The sequence below is a fragment of the Podarcis bocagei genome, assembly GCF_964188305.1.
Source record: "Podarcis bocagei genome assembly, chromosome: 6".
In the NCBI taxonomy this organism is placed as follows: Eukaryota; Metazoa; Chordata; class Lepidosauria; order Squamata; family Lacertidae; genus Podarcis; species Podarcis bocagei.
The window spans coordinates 42,048,818-42,063,634 of NC_138130.1; positions in this window are offsets into that span (position 1 = coordinate 42,048,818).

Here is a 14,817-nt window from a genome sequence, read left to right on the forward strand (position 1 = left end):
TTACAGAAATTAAAGAGGAAGGGAAGGGATGTAGCTCAGTATAAGGCAGCTTCCTATGTTCCTAGGAATAAAAATCATGTTAGATTGTAAATTTGCAGGCAGGGACTGTCTTGTTTTAATTAATTGATCGTAAACCACTTTGGGAGTCTTTTTGGCTGAAGAGCAGGGTACTAATGCTCTAGATAAATAAATAAATTAAATGGCCTCAAACACTTGGGGGAGCACATCCCTGCCCAAAGGGTGCGCTTCATGTTCTATCCCACATAGATTAAGACCAGCTTTGTTACATCAGCGGTGAGCCTGGCGTATTTGTGATTTTACACATACGAACAGCAATTGGATGGGAACTTGAGTAATAGTTGTCGTGCACACTGATCTCTACATCTAAAATAAAATACAGAGATAGCCTCAGGGGGGAGGAGAGTAGGGATGAGAGAAGATGGGTGTGCTTATTTTTACTAGAGAGCTTCATTCCATCGTGGGGGAGTGGGATCAAAACAAACAAGGCTCTTATGCTGGGCATGGTGATTGAAAGTGCTCAGACTTGTCTTGAAAGGGTTCCCGATTTGAGTGTGTGCATGTATTGGTCACAGTCACCATGGTAACCAACTGGTTCTACATAAAGCTATGGTGCAAGCCAGCAGAACTGTAATGGAATACATTCCTTCGGATGAGACAATACTTTCGCTGAAACTGAAGCACTCCTGTAGAAACAAATTATTAGGTAGTGCTAATTTGGGTGGAAATTAAAAATGGCTAAACGTAAGGTTGATCCTCTATCTTTTGTCTCGTTTGAAAATTATGAAAGCTATTCATTCATGCTGCCTTTATGACCCAATTTCCCCAAAATGTTTAAAAATGATAAGTTAGTTTATGCACAAGGACTAGTTACTGAATTCCGTCTCTATCAAATGCTCTAATACAACCAAGAAACAGAAGCCAGAGTCAAGACTCTGGAGATAAAGGTGGGAAGACTATGTGGATAGAAATGGCTGGGTCTGCTTCTCGGTTCAACTGAGTTCAATGAGCTGCAATGGCCAAGACTGTTTATGGACAGAGCGCTTTGAAACCTGAATTCTGAGCTTGGCTCTTTTGGTTTTGTTTGGATTATCTTCACAGAATTTTCAGTAACAGTGCTACAGCTCATCAGTCTAATCCCAGTCCATGCCAATTTTGTATGTGTTCATTCATAGTCCATTGTGTCCTGTTTACACATCAATATTTTGCATTTTGAAAAGAATCTATAGGAAGACGTGTTTAAATAAAATTGTATATATTATTTTGTACACATTTCTAAATACAACTTATCCTAACACATTAGTAGGTTTTTTTTGAGCCAAAAGCTATGGCACCAAATTCAGAAAAGCATGAAGGATAATTGATTACAATCCAATCCATGTATTAGTCCAAGAGGTTCAAATTTGGTCAGTTTGCTTAAAAATGTGGACCAAACAAAATATTCTTCCATACCTAGCTAGAGGAAAGAGAGGCATTTTGCACAACAACTGTACACTTTTGCAAAGCAAATTGGCTTTGTTTCCAACTGCTCAGCTCCGCAGTGCTACTTTTTTATCTAGTAAACTCAGCACTTGGAACTAGACACCTTTTTGGAGACTGTGACTAGAAAAAAAAGTTTGGCTAAATCCAAGCTGCTAAATGGATCATATTTAAAATCTTGAAAATAGGTCATGCAGGAAATGCCTAACCAAACAGAGCAGAATAAAGTCAGTTATCCTGCAAATACTACAGTTTAGCCCTAAACCATGGGATTAAGAATAACCATTCTTTTATTTCTTTATTTAAGGAAAAACACCGGTTTATATTTTTTACTTTCATTATATGTCACACACAATCAGGGGAGGCTTGTCACATTTTGCCGCTTTAGGCAAAACAGGAAGTGCTGCCCTGCTGCCCCCCACTGTGTCACCACTGCCAGTGGCGCCAGCATCAGCACTGATTTCTGGTGAGATCTCATCACAGTCTCATGAGATGTCATGCACCCTGTGAAATTTTGCAAGATCGCACCAGAAATCAGTGCAAATGCCACTTATCCACCAGCAGTGGTGGGGTACTTGCAAGGGTGCCCCCGCAGGGGCTTCCTCCACTCAAGGCAGCTGCTCCACCCCACCTCATGGGAGGGCTGGGTCTGCACAGAAGACTCTGCACAGAGGGTCCAGAAGATGAGGACTACAATGGATAGGGCAGACCTACTCAGTTTTATTTTCTGTACAGGGGAATCCCCACTTACGCGGGGGTTCTGTTCTTGGCCACTACGCACATTGGGGGGATGCACGCAACTCTGTTCCGCCCCGCCCCCTTTTGGCACTGAAAAGGGTGCACGTGTCAGCAGTTACATGCCTGCTGGTCACATGCGAGTGGGAAGGTGCCTGTATTTTTCAAAGCTACAAAGTGTGTATGTGTGTGAGAGAGCAGTCTACAAGCAGAACTAGGCTTCTTGGTAATTATAGCTGGAATTTTGCAGTGCCTTCTACAAATTAGTCATCAGATAGGTTCTCGGTTTCCTTGTATTACTGTATGCTATTTAAACTAGAATTTTGTGCTAAATTGTTGCTGTGTGAAATATTAAATGTTACTTTACCTCACATTTTCCTTTATAAAACAAAGCTAAAACTCTTCAAAAATAAAACCAGATGGCAAGCTGCACTTGCTCCTTTGCCAGTCAAAGGCAAGGAAGACTTAATTAGTGTTAAATGAGAGCTTTAATAGTCAGACATAAATTACACAGCAACTGTACTATTTCTGCCTGAGCTTTTAAGGCCCTGGCAGGTCTGTCTCACTGTTAGAAACACTTAGATTTCCAAATATAACTCTCTGAACGTTGGCTAGTCTGGTACTAATTTTATTTCCATTACTAATGGGATGGATACATATTTAATTTATTTTTACAAGTGCTCTGAAGAGAATTTCTCATGGACCCTGTGACTTTATTGACATTTGAGCGTGCAATAATCAATTAGCCAGCTAATTAACTTTTTTAAAAAAACCAATGTGACTCAATCATTTCTGTACCAAGACAACTCAGCAGGGGAACATTATGTTGGGGCATGATATGGCATCATTCTGATTCCTGCAAAAGAGCAGCTTAAGGCAAGTTTTACTGAAGATCCAGTAGCTCGGGGGCCATAGTATTTGGCAGAAGTCAGTGGAACAGCTGGAATGAAATAGGGTTGTTGGTGGCACAGGAGAGGAACACGAAACCATGTTCCATACCTCTTCAGTACTTGGCCACACCCCCATCAACTGCATTACTTAATACCAACCCAGATCTAACACAGGAAGCACCATTTACATCAGCAGGGAACCAAACCACCAGAATAGCTGCTCACATGTTGACAACCACCCCACCCTTGTTGTCACAACAAACCACAGAATATGGTGCAACCGCCTCTCTCTGAACTGACCCAGGCCGTGCAGTCATCTGAGGCCCTACTTCATGTGCCCACTCCATGAGAGACTCAGATAGTGGTAACATGAGACTGGCCCTTTTCTGCGGTGGCTCCCTGTTTGTGGAATGCTCTCCCCAGGGAAGCTCGCCTGGTTCCCTCATTACATATCTTTAGGTGCCAGGCATAAACATTCCTCTTTGACCAGGCCTTTCGCTGTTAAACAATCTATATAGCCTTTTAAAGGTATGTGGGGGGTATAGTCGTAGTAGTGGTAGTAGTAGTACGTTATGCATTTTTTGTTTTTACATTGTAAACTTCCCTGTGATCTTCAGATGAAGAGTGGCATATGAAATTAGTAAACTAACTAACTAACTAACTAACTAACTGTGCACATAATCACAGCATACCACCACCAGTATATAAACCCGACTCAAAGAGACCATAACTAAAATGGCAGAGTTCATCGCATAGGGCTATATCTCTCTGGCCTCATGTTGTGGCTGTTTAGGGCTTACATAGGGGAACTTGGGTGATGGGAAACAGGGAGAAAGTTTGCACAAAAAAGGACCACATGAAGCCATTGCTAACACTTCTCTGCCTAGGACCCTAACAAGTGCTTCATCTTAGGACCCCAGATACAAACACCCAGCACCAAACTTCACTCCAACAACTGGGTTTGTTTCTCTTGAGTTTAAAGGAAGAGCAGCACTTAGCCACCTCCTAAAGTTATTAAGGGAAATGTCAAGAGTCAACCCCTACAACCCTTAATTGTATCAAGTACTCAATCTGAATTTCTCCCACCAATTGTGAGGAGCATTTTTACTTTGAGATCTTGTATAGAATGTCCTGGGAGATTGAAGTGTTCTACTGGTTTCTCTGTTTTGTGATTCTTGATTGCAACTCATTACCAAACTTAAAACCATGGAGAGACCTGGTCTGAACAAAGACACTGGATTCTTATCTCATTATACATGACTAAGCCATTTCTCACCTTCTCACCCCTTAAGAGTCATCAACAGGCTCATCTCAGCTATCTGCCAATCTCCCATTCCCACCACCCTTCTGAGTAATACCCCTCCCCACCTTCTCACTATATAGAAGGGTCTGGCAACTTCTGTTTCAGTGTATCTGAAGAAGTGTGCATGCACACGAAAGCTCATACCAAGAACTAACTTAGTTGGTCTTTAAGGTGCTACTGGAAGGAATTTTTTTATTTTGACTATGGCAGACCAACACGGCTACCTATCTGTAGCAAAAATATTAGTTCAACTTGCCACTGAATAACTATCAGTGGGAGGCAAAAACACTTCCCAGAGGCATCTGTCTGGCCATTGTGATAAGTGGGATGCTAGACTTGAATGGTCTTTATTGTGGCCCAGCAGTGCTCTTCTTCAATTCCTGTTCAGTTCCCAAGGAATCTAACTAGAAGCTCCAGTCTGTCCTTAGCAGCCAGTGGCTTTTCGTAGGCTTCTTTCCCAGGACTGGCTGAAGATGAAGCCCAAAGGCACAGCGATGTTTTCTTGCTTAGTAAGACAGTTTTACCATCTGTTTGCTCACTAAGCCAGTTCTCAAGTAACTTTCAGCTTTATGCAGCAGTTGGCTTGTCAGTGAATGAAAATTAGCTGGGAAAAATTCTGAATCAGAAATATTTATTGGGGGGTGGGGGGAGGAATCGCCTGCAGGCTCCTACTTCTGGCTTGAATTGATTATGCAGATAGGCTTCCAGAGGAAGAGGGTCAGCTTTCAGCAGTGTATTGGACTGTTGTTAAACAATTTCTGTGGTTTTCAGTTAAAATAGTTTGGCTTCCATATATGAGAAAATACGTGTGTGATGAAAGTGCCTTACATGATGCCGAAGAAAACATGAAATGTGTTGAGAAATAAGTGGCCTTTTCCGACATGTAGATCCTGTCACAAAGTTCTGGCTCACTGTGCTTTATTCACACAAATCTACACTTGGACCGAAAATGATGTTAAAGGAATTACTGGTGAGAGGACTTGATGCAAGATCAACATATTTAAGGATAGTGAAGATGTGTCAGATGTTTGGATTTGAGAATGAACAACTCAGACTGGCTGAAAACCAAGTCTATATTGTTATACTGTAGACCAGGAGTAGCCAACCTCTCCAGTGGCTGTTGGACTACATTTCCCATCAAACTCAACTGGCCTGGCCAATGGTAAGGTCTGATGGAAGTTGGAGTATGCCATAGTAGATACCTCTGACATAGACCATATCCCTTTAAAAAGGCAGCCAACATCCCAATTGCTTCCTTGAAAGAATCCTAGTAATTGTAATTTGTTTAAGATGCTTGCAATTCTCTTTCTCTAAGAACTTTTGTCCCAATCGCAGAGCTACACTTCCTAGGGTTAACTGAGACTAGGCAATACCTTTAAGCCAGTGGATATGCTCATACAACTGCATCAAGGGTGCCATTCTTTTAGAGTTGTTACCCATTAGAAAACGTGGCAAATGATGGGAAAAGTCACATCTGACAAAATCCTCTGTTTTATACAGCCCTCAAAAAGCAGAAAAAGCTCTCAGAGCCTGGACCAGGCAACCCAGTGTAGCATAATGTTTATTAGCAACCCTGGTATGAAAATCTGCTGAAATAACACAGTCATGCTCTCAGCAGTGAATAATCACTTCCGTGGTCTACTGCAGGGTTTTCCCATCTGTATGTATTTGAGGCTGTTGGCCAAGTTGCAAAAGGGGCAGGGCTTGGATACAAACTGGTCCTTCTTCTTCTTTTATTAACCAAATGAGTAATTTATTCCCAATTTAATGTCTGGGAAAAATGGTGGACCAGAAGGTAATTGGCTGGCTAATATATTCCAGACCTTTGCAGGAGGAAATTATGCTCTTGATTTTCTCAGTTGTATATCCAACTGGAAGCTGTCTGGCTATGTGCATATTTATAAATATTCTTTCAACTGTGGTAGAAGCCAAATAGTAAGAACAGGGGTATTATCCAGATAATCCTTGAAAGTCTTGGCAACTAGGAGCAAATTAGTAGTAGGAGTCATGATATAAATCAAGGCAGAAATGGAAAAAAAAACATTACTAAATCTAAGGATATGAAAACAACTGTTGACATTGACAGCTAACTAATTCTGTGATCATAATAAAACTTATACCCACTCTTCTCATATTACTCAAAATTTGTCCTAGATTTGTCACATTTGTTATAATTCCTAAAACACTATGTTGTTCCCCCTTCCATTCTTCATAATACAATGTTGTACATGATGATACAATGCTTCTCTAGTTTTGGAATTATTGTGTATTTAAAAATCTTAAACTGAGTATCTTTCTAATCGTATATCAAAAGCACCCTAGACAAAACTGTATTATCTATCAGTGTGACAATCATATACCACAGTTATTTATAGTGCCTTAAAACAACTTTGCTAAGTTTTCGAGCTGTGACCAGTGCTTCTTTTCTAAAAAAATGTTTAGGGGTCCTCTCATTTTGACTCAAGAAAATCACCATTTTATAGTTCAAATCAGAAAAAATAAATACAGTAAATGGACAAAAGCACAAATATTCACAAAAAGTTTAGAGGTATGCGTACCCCCCAGAAAAAAAAGCACTGGCTATGACCATTCCTGGACAGGGATAGTCTTGCCACAGTGCTATAGTAACCTCTCACTTAGAGTGCTGTAATATGTTGCCTATGGGGCTGCCCTTGAAGATGACCCGAAAGCTTCAGTTGGCGCAGAATGTAGCTGCCAGACTTAACTGGTAGAGTCAGGTGGAACCATACTTCATCAATTCTGAAAGAATTATACTGGCTGCTTGTTTGTTTCTGAGGCCAATTTAAGGAACTGGTCCTTACCTCTAAAGCCTTAAATGGCTTGGAACCCAGATACCTCTTCATCATCAAACTACAGGGTTGGAAAGGGAACCCAATAGTAATCTAGTCCAATCCTCTGCAATGCAGGAATCACAACAAAATAGTCCCTGACAGATGGTCATCCAACCTCAGTTTAAAAGCCTTCTGTGAAGGAGTATCCACCACCTTCCACTCTACCTGAAAGGGCACTTCTCTCTCTCTCTCTCGACCAATCTGCCTATGTCTCAAGATCTTCAGACAAGGCTCTTTTTCACGTCACTGCCAGGGAATATTTAACCCTTGTTTTTGTATTGGTACTGAAGCTGAGCTTACTGTTGCCTACTATGTCTTCTTTACATATAGTGACTATAATGAAACAGAACATATTTTACATGGATCCTTACATATTTGAAATATACACCCGATCCAACATAGATTGATTTGAACTTCTAGCAATAACTTAATTGGCCAGGCTTATGGAGTGATCACTGGGATGTATAGTAACACTTTAAGCAGATGACTCTGGCCACAAAACACCAGGAATGGTTCATGCGCAATCCTCATTATACTTAATGAGAAGTTTCCAGTGGATTCTGCCTCTGGTCATCTGTTTCAACCATTTGGAAATGCTTTTAAGTCTTCTCTCTCTCTCCCTCTCTCTCTCTCTCTTTCCCTATTCATTTTCCTCCCTTCCCACCCCAGCCCCCAATCAAGGGAGTTTACCACAGATATGAAGAGTCAGCCTGGAACATAAAAGCTTCCCACTCAGCTATCTCTTTCCTTTTGATTTCCTGCAAGGAAACCAACATTGAAATAGTTTGCAATTACTATCCATTTGTCACAAACTACCTTTAAGAGTCAGTGAGGGCAGATGGAATATAGTGTGGAAAATATTTTCCAGCAAAGTAGCGTTATTCCCCTCAAAGATATCTAGACTGGTTTAACTGAAACTGAAAAAGGAATGTATTCTGCAGCTAATAATGCAAAATCCATATTTGCAAGATATAATTTATTTATGATTTAAGGTCTGGCACACGCCACTCTTTCCATCCCCTCAACATTTAATAAGCTCCTTTCTTTTAGTTATGCACAAATATCATGGAAACACACTCACCCAAACATACAATCTGTTTGTCTATCCTTGTTATATATGAAACAGTTGAAAAAATAATTGGTACTATGAACTTCCTTCCTCGCATATCTCTCCAATAGGTTCCAAATGCCTTTGCTATAAAGTTACTTTCCACTTCTGTTGCTGTGAGTGTGTCACCCCTCCCCAGTCCTCACATAGATTTAAATTTTGTAGTCCTCGCTTTTAAACAGTGGTGGGGCAATCTTTTCAGTCTTAGGGGCCACATTCCCTGTGGGAACTTTCCAGATGCCTTATCCAAGAGGTACAACCAGGCAGTGGATGTGGTTCCCTGTACAATAGGCTACTTTCTAATCCCACAGAGTGTTGCTCACATCCATACAAACCCTTCATCTAGGGAGCAAGGCCTGGGAGCAGGGGTGGACTTTGGTAATATGGCACCCTGAGCGAAAACAACACCCCCCCCCATATATTTCTTATTTTCACAATAACTGATTAGATATCTGTATAAAGATAGATGTTTTGTTTTGTTTTGTTTTGTTGTGTTGTGGTGGTGGTGGTTGTGGTGGTTGTTTGTTGTTATGTACCCCCTCAGCTTGGCGCCTTGGGCAGGAGAACTGCTACACTGCCCTAAATCCAGCATTGCTGGGACTGTCATAAGCAGGTACTCATTAGAATTGGTTGCTTTGATATACTGAGCTGAAGGCTTGGCTGGTAGAATGCAGCGAAGAACCAATTGAAAAGGGAAGTAGCTAATTGAGGAGAAAATGAAGTCAAGTGGTGATATCCCACAGTTTAAAAAACATAAACACCTCCTAGAGAATCTCAGAAAATTATGGGTAGCCATATTGTTCAGACACAGAGTGATTGTCAACAAGTTGTGTGGAAGTACAGAAATATGCAGGGTTGCAGTCATCTTTTGCATGCCACCACCAATATTACCAAAAGATCTTTGCAACTGTGTGCATAAAAACCTTAATTCTCCACATGGTGGCAGTTGAACACAGTTGTTTAGCAACACAGACAGCACAGGAATCTGACACAGGGTGGATTATCAAGTACCTACCATACATCTAACTGTTCATGTGAATTGGCATTAACGTTACACTTTTTTGCAGTTTAACACAATTCATTCTGTTAACTAATAACCTGATACTATAATTCACACAGTTAGGCATGCTTCAGCCCACCGTAGCACATTGAAAGCTGGTGTGATGCAGTGGTTAGAGAATTGAACGAGGTCTGGAGAGACTCGGGTTCAAATCTCCACTCAGCCACAATGCTCACAGGTTGACCTCTGGCCCATCACTGACCTGGCTCTCACCTCACAGTAAGCCAAACTATGGCTTACTAGGCCTGCATGAATGTGTGGGCTCTTGGAGAAGAATTTGCTGCCTTTTTGCCTCACTTAATTCATTTATTGTAATGTAGGAAGTTTATTGTTAAAAGTTGTTAAACGTCTCTCCCCTCCCCCCCCCCCACATTGGTATAATCATCTTGAAACTTAACTCCATTGATTGAGACGGGCCTGTTCTAAGTCATTGTCTGTCATGTATTTTTAATGAAATTCTGAACGTTTTGTTAAATGAGTGCCACTTCATAGGTATAAAAAACATGTCCTGCATATGCACAGTAAATATTTGTAAACATACTGTTGTGTATCAGGGACCACAATGGTGAGATGAGTAGAGGCAAGCAATTGTATAATTCAATTTATTACCACTAATGACTCATTGCCCAGGAGAGGCTGCATCTGGAGCAATTTATTATGGTCAGCTCCTCCTATTTACAAATAAAACAAGTTTGTTAGATGTTTGCAAGATTGATGCTTTCTTATTCTGTTATATAAGCTTGATTTTGTGCCTCCTTTTCTTAAGCTTTTGCAAACCCTTTAATGAATAATTTTGAAGTATAGGCATTTGAATTTAACTTAAAGTTACATACTCGTCTTTCCCTTTTTTCAGTTTTCTCCTGTGCTGCTTTCTGTCATGTCTGAACAATCAATTTTTCTCTGTATTCATGTCAGTTTCTAAAGAAGCAAAAGTTCTGGCATCAAGTTCCTACCAGACAAATAGCTGGGACTGCTTTAGGAATTCTGTTTTGCAGTGAGATTGAAAGGGACCACAACCCCAGATCCGTTTGTCCATTTCTGACAGTGTAATGGGGGAGGGGAGTCAAGATGCTGAATGAAGAGACAATAGGTGTTTATGACAGTTAGAGATGCCACACCCCAGCCTTTGGGGTTTTCCAGTACTCCAGGCAGCTGGACAGTTTGGCACATTGCTGACTGATTAGTCCGTGCTTCTACACTTTCCTCCTCCCTTGGCCCACCCTGTCTTCACCCTGCACCAGTTTTAATATTTGCACAATATTGACATAAGAAACGTTTTAATATTTACCCTATATTGACATAGGGAAAAGGTTGGGGGCTTCTAGAACGCATCGTGTTCATGTGCAATGTGCATGCTCAGTGTTGGGAATACACCGTCAACCAGTGTCTGGAATGCCAAGTCAACAAGGCGGTCTAGTGTCTGAGCACTTTCACTGCAGTATCCATGCAGACCTTTGCCCTGTGTCTAGCTCATTTTAGTCAGCTGAGCCACCCTTCACACAGCTTGGGTGAATGAAGGCTACAAACGACAGTGAGGGAAAACTTGTTTAGTTCTATCCATTCATTTTGACTGATTCATTGTGAAAGTGGGGGAATTCTTTCGGCCAGCAAGCAACACATGATGCCCTGTAAACAAAGTTGTGACTTGCTGGATTTTAAAAAGTGCTGTATCTCAAGCCCCGTCTAGCTTAGTTTTTGTATAACTGTGCACCAGTTCCACTTTTGAGACGTATGATGTATTAGCACATTGAACATTCATTGTCTGGTCTGCAGACATTAGGGAATTTACGTAAATCTGCTCAGATTTACTAACAGGAAGAGTCTGGTCACTGTTATTCCAGTGTGGTGCAGTGGTTAAAGGGTTGGACTAGAACCTGGAGACCAGGGTTCAAATCCCCACACAGCCATGAAGTGTACTGGGTGACCTTGGCCCAGTCATTCACTCTCGGCCTAGCCCACCTCACAGAGTTATTGTGGGGGTTAAATTAGACAGGGGAGGAACCATGTAAGCCTCCTTGAGCTTCATGGAGAAAAAGATGGTACATAAATGCAGCAAACAAACAAGGATTGGAAAAGTAATCCTGAAAATATCACCTCTTGATAAGGATAAAACTTGCACCTGCTTGGAGGCACTGAATGTCTGGGAAAGACAAATAAAAGTGGTTTTATTATTTTAACTGTACCTTCAAAAAAGGAGGAAGGAAGAATACAAACTTTAAATGCTTGTTACAACTAAACAACCACACCCTTTGCCCTGAAAGAAGTTTGTTCTTGGGCGGTCTCATTAATAATGTTGTAATACTAATTTTTTCAAGTAACCAAGCAACCTATAGCACATGAATTACTGCTGTTGTTATTATTAGCTGTGCTTTAATAACCACTTGAAGAGGGCATCTGAACAATGAAAGCAAACTATATTCCTTAAGTCATAGTGCCACCATATGGTGTGCCTGATACATCATTTCGTTGGTGTGGAGGGGAAATTTAGTTTTCACTTAAAAGGGTGGTGGAGGGGAGAAAGGACTATATTTTGTCCACCATATAACCAGGGCTTGCAGCACCTCTCAGGTGGGTGCCATTGCCATTCTAAGAGAATAAGGGAGGTATTTGTGGTGAGTTCTGGCACCTCTTTTTCTAGAAAAATAGCATTGCATGTAACAAATACGTAATCTGGATAATTTGGTAATGCATACACACTACAATTCTGTATGCCACCATGTCCACAACTTGGTCTGCTGAAGAGTGATCCATTATATTCAGTGATTCACAGTAATCTGTTTTCCAGACAATTTGTTTACTACAGTTTGGAAAACAAGCAAAAGGCCGCACAGTGTGATCATATGATTTGGCTTTCCATCAGAACAGAAAAGAATCAAAAGCATTTTAATGATTTTTTTTTCTAACCTGATGTAACTGCTTCTGTGGACACAGCCAAAGTCTTAAGTAGTAAGCAGTATGATTTTTTAAAGCAATTAAGTAACTTCAAAGAATGGGAAATGTGATTTTTAAAAAGAGGAATATATTTTCTGTTATGTTTCAGCCAGAATTAGGAGTACTGAGTTCATCCAAAACATGATGGTGTTCCCACCCAGGATTATTGAAAACAATGACCATTTTACCTCATATAGTCCTTTGGGTGCAGTAATACTAAACTAACACATGGCAGTGCATTCTTGCTCAACAATTAAACGTTGCACCAAACAGTTACTTTCAGCTGGGAGTATCATGATGATTGTTTGAAAAATATTCTGCTGCCTTTCCAAATCTCCCCCTTTGGTCATTTATCATATTGACATTCCTGCCCTATTAGCACTAGCATATACTTGTGCAGCACTTTAACATTACGTTACTAATGACTGAATTCCAACATGTATATAGTTACCTTTTCCTGGCAGTTTCAGTTATGTGAAGTGCCAAGTTACGGAGTAACCGCTATTAGAACATGAATCCCACACGTTTATTGTAACACTAATCTTAATGTCGTGTCAGTTCTTTTCAACGCTACAGCTAAGCTATTGTTTAAAAATAAGATTTTCTGTGACTTCAGCAAACTTTTTTTAAAAAAAATTTGCACTCCTAGTAGTTTTCATTTGTAATGTATGTTGTTTTATTTATAGAAGTAATTTCTGTTAACTACTTTATTTACATGAAAACTCAGTTATCTTTGAATTTTCAAAATATAAGCAGTTTCCTGTGCAGAAAATATTGTCACATGCCACCCGCAATTGCCATAAGCAGTGTGAGATTCCAGGATTTGCAGGCACACTTTACCCAGGAACTATGTTTCCTTTTGGACAATGAGGCACAGTGGAGACTGTGGTGTCTTTATTATATATGATTTATTTACACATATCAACAGCCTGACCCTTGATGGAGAGGGTGCAGAGCATCCACATTCCAAGAGGGTCCTGTTCTTTCCATGGCTGCAGCATCAGATTCCAAGAGACCCCAAACATTGTGTCCGACCCTCTCTGCAGCATAAAACAGACAGCCCACCTTGTGCTCTGCGCTCCCCAAAGCTTGCAAAACAGACACATTTCCCCCCTGTTCACTTACATCAGGCAAAGTGTAACCCTAAACCAAAACTACTAGTCTTTTGTCTTACTGTCTCTCATTTGTAGCTGACACAGCCTTTGCTTTGCTGATGGCCAATCTTGGGAGAGGAGCAAAGCACGCTTCCCTCTCAGAAATGGAGTACTTGCTGACCAGGAGCTTTCTCTTGTACTGAAGCATATTGCTTGCTGGCTCGTTACTGGACGCCACACTTCAAGAGATCACCAACTGCTTGCTGAGAGCTCTGCAGGTGGCACACCTGCACAGGCTGGGAGTTGGTTTTCTCTTGGATGGGTTGCGGGTTTTCTAGGCTCACATTAGGCTGGGCGAGGCAGCTGATTTTTGGTGTCATAAAAGAGCAGTCAACTGTTAGTGACTTAATGTATTATTACTGTACTCTTACTGCCAATGTGGGGCAAAGTACTTTGTTTTTTTTCTCAGGTGCCAAAATAATTTGATCAGCCTTGGGGATTTGGGTGGTGAGGGGTTCCACTAGCTGTGTCTTGAGCTGGCCTTGTAGTTCATGCTTATACAGTGGACGCTGCGGGTTGCGAACATGAACCATGTGGGATGCACGTTTGCAACCCGCAGCATTCGCAACCCGCAGTGGCACATCGGCGCATGCGTGGGTTGTGATTCAGCGCTGCTGCGCATGCACAAAGCACGATTTAGTGCTTCTGCGCATGCGTGACCGCCGAAACCCGGAAGTAACCCGTTCCAGTACTTCCGGGTTTCGGCAGGTGCATAACCCGAAAAAAACACAACCTGAAGCGGCTGTAACCCGAGGCATGACTGTACATTATGCATCCCCTAGAAGGGGGATGGGAAGGAGGGGGGGCAATAATAGAATGAACAGTCAGCAATTGCTACAAAAGGGCTGTAGGCAAGGAAGGGGGAGCCGTGGAAGGGAGTAGTTGAGCTAACTCCCACCCACTCCTTTATGTGGAAAACGCCGTTTTGAGCATTTGGCACAGCCCTACTCATAACACTACTGCTCTCAAAATAAGGGTCACTGCTTGAGATGCACACACCCTGCAGCACATTGCTTAAGGTAGTGGAGGAGGAGGAGGAGAGCCTTCAGCCAATCATACCAATTCCCTTTTTTGTTTTCATAATCTCGACTGTTTACTGCAGAGGTGGGGATTTGCATCTGGCCAGCAGGCCAAGTTCACAAGTGGCTAACCCTTCAAGAGCCATTCTGAAGCCTGTCTCAATGGTCTAGGCCAGGGTTACATTCAACGACCTTTTACTCAAGAGTAGACCCACTCAAATTAATGGGCGTGGCTAACTTGGGTCCATTAATTTCAGCGGGTCCACTC